General features: G+C 40.2%; 1 protein-coding gene across 3 annotated transcripts in view; it reads right to left on the reverse strand.

Moving 5' to 3' along the window:
• The window catches only part of plce1 (phospholipase C, epsilon 1), a 482,678-nt gene extending 471,482 nt beyond the window's left edge, over positions 1-11,196 (reverse strand). For all 3 annotated transcript variants that reach the window (XM_063071694.1, XM_063071693.1, XM_063071692.1), the window contains exon 1: positions 10,892-11,196. The gene's annotated coding sequence lies outside the window, so the exon portion shown is untranslated. The remainder of the gene's footprint in view (positions 1-10,891) is intronic.
• Positions 11,197-11,579: the final 383 nt, after the last annotated feature.

An 11,579-nucleotide genomic window follows, 5' to 3' on the forward strand; every position in this document is an offset into this window, starting at 1 on the left:
CCACTACCCAGGTCATGCCTTGTTCTCATTGTTACCATCAAGAAGGAGGCACAGATTCGTGAAGGCACACACTCAATTATTCAGGAACGATTTCTTCGCCCCGTCATCTGTTTTCTGATGGATATTGAACCCATGAACACTACCTCACCACTTTTTTATTTCTATTTTTGCACTACTTATTTAATTTAACTATTCAATGTATATATATTTACTGTAATTCAGTTTTTTTCTATTATTATGTTATTATGTATTACATTGTACTGTTACTGCAAAGATATTAAAACCGATTCTGAAATACAGCAACCAACGAGCCACATTGGGCTTGAATGTGATGTAAAAAAACAGGAGGACCAGTGTTGTGGGAGTCGGATTGGCTGAGACAACTGCAACTTGATTGGAGATTCATCCACTATTTGCATGCCTCATCCCCTGCAACAAATTAAGGAAGGTGCTGGATGATGCCTCAACTGTCTCCATGCTGTACACCATGAATATTTGCCCAACAGATAGCAAACAGGTGTTGGTGCCAACCTCTGTGCATCCAGTTGGAAAGCATATTGGACCAAGGAAGAACCAGGCTGCTCAGAGGAATTAGGAAAGTGATGAAAGCAGTTGTCCAACTACATTAGTTTTTGTAGGTAAAATACCTGAAAAGACCTCTGATATATTAATCGCGCAGTTACTTGCAAAATGTGACTTGATTTTAACCTGGAAGAGAACTCAAGGAAAGTTGCAAGCATTCTGCTTTTGTGAGTATAAAGAACCGGAATCTGCTCTGCGAGCATTAAGCTTACTGCATGAACTTCAAGTGAGAGACTAAAAACTGCTTGTGAAGGTCCAGCAGGATGAATGGTAGGCCAAGAAAGGAGTCAGTGGAGATACTCAACAGAGGATTCGTCAGATGAGGAAACCAAGAGGAGAGATCAGATCGTAAAGGGAGCAATAGATGCAGACATCCCACCCTGCAAAAACTCATTTCGGGAGGTAGCACCATCAATTTGCAGGAGACTCCCGGAACTTCCGGCAGAGGTGGGATGTCTGCAATAGAGTAGCTCCTTAGCAGCTGGCCGGCTAGTTTAAATAATGTTAGCTATGCTAATGAACAAATGACACCTGTTAACTCACCTCAGCATGTCTTTTACAGTCCTAACCCACCATGGGCAATAGAAAAGTCACTGTTGCAAACAGTGCAGCGAGCAACACAGTCATTATTTTTGACCCCTATTAGGCAGGGGTACACTTTAGGGTAGTCTGCGGTGACGTACGTTTTATATTTTCTTTTTTTGGAACACTCTGCCATGGCGCGCTCTCGCTCTCTCGTGGTCGCTCTCGCGCTCTCTCTCTCATGGTCGTTCTCTCACGCTCTCTTGTGGTTCCTCTCTCGCGCTCTCTCATGGTCTCTCTCCCTCGAGCGCTCTCTCGCTCTCTCTATCGCTCGCGCGCTCTCTCGTGGTCGCTCCCTGCTTTCTCTCTCGTGGTCACTCTCACTCACTCTCTCTCTCTCTCTCTCTCATCGCTCACTCACGCTCTCTCTTGCTTTCTCTCTCTCGCTCTCAAAACAATTGATTTCCAGGATATTGTATATAATTTGCGGGCATCGGGGGGCCACTATTACTATGCGGGAGACTCCTGGAACTTCCGGGAGAGGTGGGATATCTGTAGATGGATTAATAAGAGAATACTCCAGTGAACTAAATGCACTTTCCGAGATCAAGATGCACATCCTTGAAAGAAGAAAAAGGGAATGAAAGAGGAGGATGACATAAGTGCTGTGGAAATGGAAAAGGATCAACAAGACCTAGCAAATTCTGAGATACTCAGAAGAAACTAGAAGAAAAAGGAAGGTGAAAAAAAGAAAGACAAGGAGTTGAAAAGGAGAATAGATCCAAAGTGGAAATCCAACAAGAGGAGAAGAAATGTGTCCAGAGCTGTCCGAACCACTTCCTGCAGTCTCAGAGTCAACTCCTACAACCACCACAGAGGAGGCCCCAAAATCTGACATTGTTTCACAGCCACAAGTCTCACCAGCCAAGCAGAATGACCCCCCTCGTCAGCAAAGACGTTATCCCCCAAGAATGAAAAGGCCTTCACAGAAATTTAAAACTTTAGGCCTGAATGGAATAATTTACTATGCTGTGGATGTGTGTTTGTGCTGTAGATGTATTATATAATATACTGTGTTGTATTATAGGGCGTATGCACGTATATTATATGGTGAATATATTTATTACATATTTGTGGTGCCCTTTTTCTTATTGAGTTTGCTATGTCATGGCGCGACCGAGTGTCCAGTGGTATAACTGGGTGGGCAAGCCGGACTCCTCAGCCTTGGTTGGCAGCCAGCTGAGGAGAAGGACAATTCTGATTCCAAACCCGGGTAGATGGGACTCGTTAGCCTTGCCAGGCAGTCGGTCTAGGAGAAGGAAAACTCTGATTCTCAATCTACAACCTTGCGGTCACAGCTCACTGTGCCATTGTGGAACGTCCCCCGGCCTAAAGAGTGGAATCGGTCCATGCGCACCAATCCTCACTATAAACTTATGGGAAAAAAAGTCCAACAGCGATGCAGTTTCCCCTCCTGATCTTCACAAGCGAAGAACCAGCCATCATCATCATCATCATCATAATATACACACACATACAAAGAGTAACTAGAGAGAAAAACGCTACATATTTGAGTTGAGATGCATTCTATCTTGAATTGGAGTTTATAGCCAAGCAGGGAGGTGTGTAGTGTATTCAAAATTTCAGTAAGATTTGAGTAATATTGTAAACATATCGTTTAATTAACTATTCTTGTTCTTTAAAATAATTCATTACAAGTTATGTGCAAAAATAAGTGAAATGCATACTTCATGATACTACCGCATGATATGTGTGCGCCTTGTTTAAAGTAAAACTTAGTTAGACTCACATTTCAGATTCCCATCTTTTCTTTTAATTAGTTTTATATTTTGGAGCTACAAATCATAATGCATCCGAGTGCCTGTCTAAGGATGTATTAGGGACATTTTCCCTAATACATCTATTTCCACCACTCCTGGCTACTCATTCCACACAGCTGCTTCTCTCTGTAAAAAGAAAAATCTACTTCTGACATTCCTCATACTTTCCTCAAATGACATTAAAGTTATGCCTTCTTGTATTAGCATTGCTGCCCTGGGAAAAAGGTGCTGGCTCTTCATTCTTTTTATGTCTTTATCATCTTGTATACCACCATCGAGTCATCCCTCATCCTCCTTCATATTAACGGGAATGAAGTAATCATTCAATCTATCCTTAAAGGACATGCGCTGTAATCCAGTCAGCAGCATGGTAAATCTCCTCTGCACCCTCTCTAAAGCCTCCACATCATTCTAATAATGAGGTGACCAGAACTGAACACAATACTCCAAGGGTTGTCTAACCAGAGTTTTATAGAGCTGCAACATTACCTCATTGCTCTTGAACTCAATCCCCTGACTCATGAAGACCAACATGCCATACACCTCCTTAACCACCCTATCAACTTGTGTGGTAACTTTGAGGGACCGTTGGTCGTGGACCCCATGATCCCTCTGCCTAGCCCTACCGTGAAGAATTCTGCCATTAACCTGTAAACTGCTTTCAAGTTCAACCTTCCAAAGCATATCATTTCATACTTTTACAGAATGATCTCCACCTACCACTCAAGAAAAATTTCTTAACGTTGACATGCTCCAGCATGTTAGCCTGTTCTACACTGTCCTCACATTCATCAAGGTCCCTCTCACTGGTGAATATGGAAGCAAAGTATTCATCAAGAACCTCCTCCGACTCCAGGCGCATGTTTCGTCTTTCATCGCTGATTAGTCCTACCTTCACTCTAGTCTTCTTCCTATTTTTCACATACATACTACGCCTCTGGGTTTTCCTTAATCCTACACACCAAGAACTTCTCATGCCACCTTCTGTCTCTCCCAAATCCATTCTTAAATTCCTGCCTGGCTATCTTACAAATGTCTGAAGTGCTGTTTGATCCTTGCTTCCTAAGCCTTCAGTATGATTCTTCCTCCCTCTTGACTAGTTGTTCAACATTTCTTGTCAAATCACTGTACCATTCTTTCCTGCCTCAATGGGACAAACTTTTCCCACACAGGTGCTCCTGAAGCAACCTCTGCATTTTCATTGTGCATTTCCCTGAGTACATCTGTTCGCAATTTAAGCTCCAAGTTCATGCCTAATAACATAATTCTCCCCTCCCCAAATAAATACTTTTCCATACAGTCTGCTCTTATCCCTATCCAAAGCTATGGTGAAGGTCAGGGAGTTGTAGTCATCATATCCAAGCTGCTCACCCATTGAGAGATCTGTCACTTGGTCAGGTACAATGCTTAGTACCATATCTGCTATGGCCTCTCTTCTAGTTTGCCTGCCTACATATTGTGTCAGGAATCCTTCCTGGAGACACTTAACAAATTCCTCTCCATTTAAACCTTTTTTTCACAAAGGACGTGCCAATCAGTATTAGGGAAGTTGATGTTACCCATGATAACAACCCTGTATTTTTGCACCTTTCCAAATTCTGCCTCGCGTTCTGCTCCTCGGTGGAGGTGATTTTATACAGCTATCAAACAGGTCAGGCAGCTCTACGCAACACAGAATTTCTGCCTTCCTATTGAAGTGTGTAGGTCGACACCATTCTACCACTGGCTAAGATGCTTATGAATTGCTGGCTCAGAAGCAGGTCAAATATTTTGTTCCCTCAATTTTCAGTGATTTTTTTATTACTACTACATCATCCTCCGACATATTTATGCTTGAAGCTCAACAACTCTATTCACAACAACTTGTGCACTTACATATATGCACGCTTAACCTACTTCTGTAAACTTTATGGCCCTTTCTAATTATTTGGTTCTGGTCCTAATGAGGTCACTTGGGTCTCAATGGGTGGGATTCCAGGAAGTGCTAAGAACACAATGAAATACAGAAAACCTAAAATCATGACTGAAACTTGGTACGAATCATGCGTACACCGTTATCAGACAAATCAAGCTCTTGCTCCAATGGCATACTTAAAAGGACAAATGACTTTAGCCTAAATATGTACACATTGTTTGTTTGTGTGTATAGAAAATAAAAATACAAACCACTGAAAAGTGGCTAACATTATATAATTACACTATGAACACCTAGCCTTTTGCAACTGGGAGCAATCATGAGAACTTTTACTATTCACTGACTAATATGCTCAGCTTTACAATAACCATCGGTCAAATGGAGCGAAAAGTTCTCGTAGGACAGTCTCTTGTTCTCCAGCATTTACATTAGGTAAATCTTTGCCTGAACAAATGGTGTCATTAAATAATTCTCCTGTAGCTGAGTCACACTAACAGGCAGCTTTTCAAAAAGAAGTTTATTTTTACGGCCGTAATATCAATAATTACTTTTCCCATTTTCTACAGCACCAGCTTCCTTTGTAAAGCCTAACATGAAGGAAACTAGCATCTAGAGATTACAAATAGTTTCTAAGTCTAAGACTTCTGCAAATAAATTATCCAGATTTGTTTTCAGGGAGATTAACAATCAAAGTGAAACAACATTGATCTAAATTAGATAATTATTTGAAATGCATTTTTTACATTGTTTTTCCACTTGTCTGTTTCCTGTAGCTCCCTGTGTAAATTCCTCAGCTTGTTTAACTCTCTAGTGAATCAATACTCCTCTAATCCTGCTCCCTTCATCCCCTCCCAAATATAATTTATGCGCCATAGATTGCCATTCCTTCACCTGCCTAGGCCTCACACTTTGAAATTCTCTTCCTTATTACCTCTCTTTTGGCCTTTAAGATGATACTCCTTTGGTGACCTTTTTAGCTGTATGACTTTACGTTTTATGTTGGTCAGGATTTATGTTTCTTAACGTAAAATGCCTAAAGATGTTCTGCTATGCAAAAATCACTATATTAATGTAAGTCACTGTAGGAATGTAACCAAGTCCTCTCTCTACCTTAGAGCTAAATTGCAATATTTGGAATGAGTGTTTGAATCAAGATACTAATTGCTATCAGTGGCTTCTGTTCACCATGGCCCTGTTGAGCCATCTAAATCCTGTCACTCAAAATGTTTTTCCGAGCGTCACATACTGTTGCAGAAAGAAATTTGACAGTGGAAAACTGTGGAACCTAGTTTCAGATGGATGAACATTGCCTGATAGCATGAACATTGACTTCTCTAACTTCCGCTACTGCTCCACCTCCCCCTCATACCTCATCCGTTATTTATTTTATATACACACATTCTTTTTCTCTCTCTCCTTTTTCTCCCTCTGTCCCTCTCACTATACCTCTGGGTTCCCCCCCCTCTTTTCTTTCTCCCTGGGCCTCCTGTCCCATGATCCTCTCATATCATTTTTGCCAATCACCTGTCCAGCTCTTGGCTCAATCCCTCCCCCTCCTGTCTTCTCCTATCACTTCCGATCTCCCCCTCCCCCTCCCACTTTCAAATCTCTTACTAGCTCTTCTTTCAGTTAGTCCTGACGAAGGGTCTCGGTCCAAAACATCGACTGTACCTCTTCCTAGAGATGCTGCCTGGCCTGCTGCGTTCACCAGCAACTTTGATGTGTTTTGCTTGAATTTCCAGCATCTGCAGAATTTCTCGTCTTTGCGTTTTTAAATTCAGATGGATGACACTGACATGATGCATCTTCTTAAATAGACTTATCTGTCCTTCACAGTCAGGGAGCCACACGCAGAGCACAGTTTATCTGTCATGGAGTATATGATGTTAAAAGGCACAGACCTTTTAACATGATCAAGGATAAGAGAAATTAGTAGCTCATACTTATCATCACTCTTCCTTCAAAAATTCGCAACATCAAGGGAAACCAAATGCTTATCTATCATTACCATTCCAGATGCCTCTTCTTTGCTGCCGATGAGAAGTATTCCTCAATTCAACAGGAAACAACTTCACAGCAATAAAAATTCAAATTAATTCAAAGATAGTCATTATTCCTTAAGCCTAGTTTTAAAAAACCAGATTTTTTAAAAGTGGCTTCATTTTCCCTTAAAGATGTTTTTATAAATTGAACTACAACCTATACCCTATGTCTACTGTTCTTTGGCCCAAGATATTTGTGCTGGCCGTAATACAGAGTTAAACTAATCCCTTCTGCATGATCAATTGTCTGCCTAAAAGTTTGTTAAACTCTGCCATCCCATCTACTTCCACCAGTTCACCTAGCAGAATGCCAGGCACCTACCACTCAATGTAAAAAAAAACTCGTCTTGCAAACCTCTTTTAAACTTTCCCCCTTTTATCTTAAAGCCCTTTAGTTAAATGCCCTGCAGATTTGGGCATCTTCACCCAAGGAAAAAGCTGGATTATCTACCCTATATGTACCTCTCATAATTTATATCAGGTTACCCTCAAGAACTCCAGAGAAAACAATCCAGGTCTGTCAAACTTCTCCTTACAGCTAATGTTCTTTAATCAAGGCAACATCCTAGTTAACTTCTATTGCACCCTCTCCAAAGCCTCCACGTTCTTTGCATATACAGTGTTGGATCTCCATTTAATTTCTGATCCTTAGAGTTCTTTCTGGAGTCAAAAATTGCAAGTAGTCTAACTCCAAGATTTCAATTTATTTTAGATTACAAACAAACATACACATACTAAGCAAACTAAATGAAGAGCAGAGAAATGATGCTAAGGGGTGTACAGACAAAAGAATAAAGATGAAACTTCTGAAAAATCTATCACTTTTATAGATAAGAGAAAATCCTTAGATAGAGATAAATTAGTTAATAGGTACATAAATAAAACAATTATCGCACGTGGGTAATGTGCTAATACTTAGCCAATGAAAAATGAGAATGGTGATAAACTATTAGTTTAGCTGCTCTATTGTTTTCTGCCAGTAAGTGTGGAAAATACACAAGCTTGTTAAAAAGTACAAATGTTACAAAATGTATTATTAAAAAAGTGGTTTCTAACAACAGCAACCAGATTAATTCAAAGTGGAGCCCAGTAAAAGCTTTATACAGCTGCAACACAACTTACCAACATTAATATTCAATCTTGTACACTTTGGTTTCCACCCTTTCTACTCATTTTGGCACTGTCAGGGAGCTATAGAGTTGCATCCATGATTTCTCTGGACATCAATGCTCTTAAGGACATATATACTTTCCTCATATCTTTGACCTGTCAAAGTGCACCATCTCACACTTGTTCATATTAAGCTCCATTCTGGTATTTCTCTACCTACATATCCAAATGATCCATATCCTGCTGTATCCTTTGAAAACCTTCCTTACTAACCATAATGGCTCTGGGCCTGTACTCGCTGCAGTTTAGAAGAATGAAGGGAGATCTCATTGAAACCTATCAAATATTGAAAGGCTTAGATACAGCAGACATGGAAAGCATGTTTCCTATAATGGGGGAATCTAGGACTAGAGGGCACAGTCTCAGATTACAAGATAATTTATAGCAAAAGTTGATGGATTCTTGATTACTAAAGACATCAAATGTTACATAGAGAAGACAGCAGAATGGGGTTGAGAGGGATAATAAATCAACCATGATGGAATGACAGAGCAGACTTGATGGGCTAAATGGCCTAATTCTGCTCCCTTGTCTTATGTTTCTGCCAATTTTCACATCAGCTGCAAACTTACCCATCAGCCCATTTATGTTTTTTGTCCAATTCATCGTGGTCTCAGCATTGATCTCTGTGGCACACCACTGGCCACAGACCTCCAGTCAGAAAATCGTTTAGATTTTGATCTTTTCACTGCTTGCACGTGAAAAAAATTGTATTTCATATTGACTATACCATTTGAAATTCTTTAAGTGTAAACACTAACAAGGCAGGAGATGCTAAAAGGGTTATTCTGAGTTTCCAGCACGGCTCAATCCCCAGCAACCACAGGTCAATAGAGTGATGTCAGTGGCATGTCACTGATGAATAGGGATGAGGAATGGTTGGAAATCTGCTGTGGCTGCAATAGAGACTAATAAATACCCCAATTCCCTGTGTGGGCTGGAACAATAGTACATAACAATTTTGGAAGAGTTAGCGACAGTGGTGCCTCAAACGTTACATTCCAGACACTGATTAGGCTGCATAATCGTGAGCTTGTGTCACAGAATGGCTGCTACATTAGCCGGCTGGCCAGCATGTGCAGGACAATACATTCCAAGTGAGCAAGCTAACTCAGTTGAACAACCAAAATAAAAATCACAATGACAGTTAAAATTCAGAGCTCAGATCCCTTACAAGAAAAACTGTACATATTTATATATATAATTAATTTGGATATTTTAATCCATCCTTTCCATTTAAAAGTATTTAGTTATTCCACTTCATTGTTTTAAATTTTTTCAGCAAATACCAACTCCTTCATAAAAATTGTGTGCTTCATAATCAATCCACTCATAACTCATCATTCAAAAATTAAGCTCTCATTTCTAACCTCATTCTTTTGTTAATTATCTGAAATTTACAACTCCTGTATTAGTAACTTTTCACCTTGGAGCATCAAATTAGCGACGGGGGCTTATTCAAACTACTGCAACATCAACAACCAGGTACTTTCCCTCAAATTTCTAAAACACTACCTGCCTTCCGCTGACTATGCGCACACACACACACGCGCACACAGATATGACAAACATGGAGCATGCAATCATTTTCACTTACTACCACAGGAAAGTAACTTCCGTCATCTACCTACCACATCCCAATCCATTCCTGATAGTGCTCCAAGATGAACTAATGAATTGCAGAACAAAGGTTAAAACTTAAAAGGGGTAACATCTTCGTTCCTGCCATTTAACTTTCTAATGTTTGCGTAGAACGGAAAATAACTACAGGAAATATGCCACTTTTCCACAAAGCGGCTTTACCAGCATGTAGTACAATAACAAGCCTGACAATACCGATTTGGATACTTGTAAAGGCTAGAGGTTCTTATATATACACCACCCCTTTAAGAACTGAAATTAAGAGCCCTAGGCATGTGTGTACAGTATTAATTACGTTTAGTATTTGGTAATTAACCAGTACTGGCTCACAACTGTTATACATTATTGAAGGAACCAATATGAAAACAAAGGTTGCTAAGAAATTATTATGTATCTTCTGCAGATATATGAAAGCTGGAGGCTGTATGCAAATCTATCCAAAGAATAATCTGCAATTTGTTCTGAAATGTCCAACTGTTCCTCTCTGTGCTGTAACTACATTCAATTTCCCTTTTTGTTATATGATATTTAATGCGACTTTTACCCCAAGAATGCAGAAAAAAAACATTTTATTGTTTTCTATGGCGCCTGGAGTTAAGCAGTCAAACTCAGAGTGGAGAGGGGATGGTTGGCAATAATGATGAACTTTTTATACATCCTGATAAGTCCTGCAAAGTCAGTTCAAGTAATACTGCGGTTTGATAAGAGTAGCAAGTGGACAACTTACACTCGTAGTCAAAAAGGTTCATGCTGTAAGCTTACAGTTGTTAAAAAAGAAGATAGTTGAATGAACACAGCAATTAGAGCAATAATTGGTGTAAAAAGCCTAGTCCTGTGATGAAGTATATGGATTATTGAGTGTCAAACTCTATTAATATTTGAAGGAACTGAAGCATTGGCATTTGGTACTACAAATTTCAGCCATTGTTAGCGGGCAATTTTTCTCTGAGAGTTAAACTAATTAAATGCATGGTTAATAACATACTGCTTTCAATATTAAAAATACAGAAGCACTTATTATGCATATATTCGGATTCACTTATCTTACAATTAGCACCTCGCTCAGTAAATCAGTACAGCAGTAAGTCTAGAATCCAAGAACGTTACAAAGTTCCATCCTAAGACATCTTATTTACCCACCTTCCCTTCAGAAGCATCGTGCACGAGCCTCCTCTTACCTTCCAGCTGTAACCCATTTCACACAAGCTGCTGCTGTGTGCCTCTGTCCAGGGGTGAGTGCTCTGCTTGTTACAGACAATACCGTGCAGACTAAGCAGCAGCCATTGTACTGTAGTGAGTGAAAGTTCAGTGGCAGATTCAGCATGTGAAATACCAGGCTAACCTCAGATAAGCTGCGAAGCAGAGTTCCCTGGGCTGTGTCAGAACTTTGGAATGTCTGAGCTAACTCCACTTGCGAAGGGGTTTGAATAAGTGATTTGCACTGGGTTGCCTAGACCTTGTTCACATCTTATTCGCTTCCAAAGATCTGCCAGCAGTCACACACAAGGTGCCTTTTTACACCCTGATCCCCCTGTCCAGTGAAATATGTATGCTATCTCAGGAAAACAATGCCTCAATTCAACAGTTTCCTCAGAAGTACAAACGCAGCAACCTCTACTCTGCTCAGCTTTGCCAACCATTCTCTCTTGACAGAAAGTCTTTAAGTTAAAAAAGAAAACATGATGTTGGGGGGGGCGGGTGGTTGGAGGTGGAAGAGGAAAGCCTTATGAGTGAAGAAACAAGTTCGGCAGTGTCATTTTTCTGCCACTGCAAAAAAAAAGCAGTATTTAAATGAACTTAGCTGTTGCAGTCTGTTGCACCGTGTCACTAAATAAAGCATTTTTTTTAAAACTGTGCTCTGTTGCA

The sequence above is a fragment of the Mobula hypostoma genome, chromosome 19, assembly GCF_963921235.1.
Source record: "Mobula hypostoma chromosome 19, sMobHyp1.1, whole genome shotgun sequence".
In the NCBI taxonomy this organism is placed as follows: Eukaryota; Metazoa; Chordata; class Chondrichthyes; order Myliobatiformes; family Myliobatidae; genus Mobula; species Mobula hypostoma.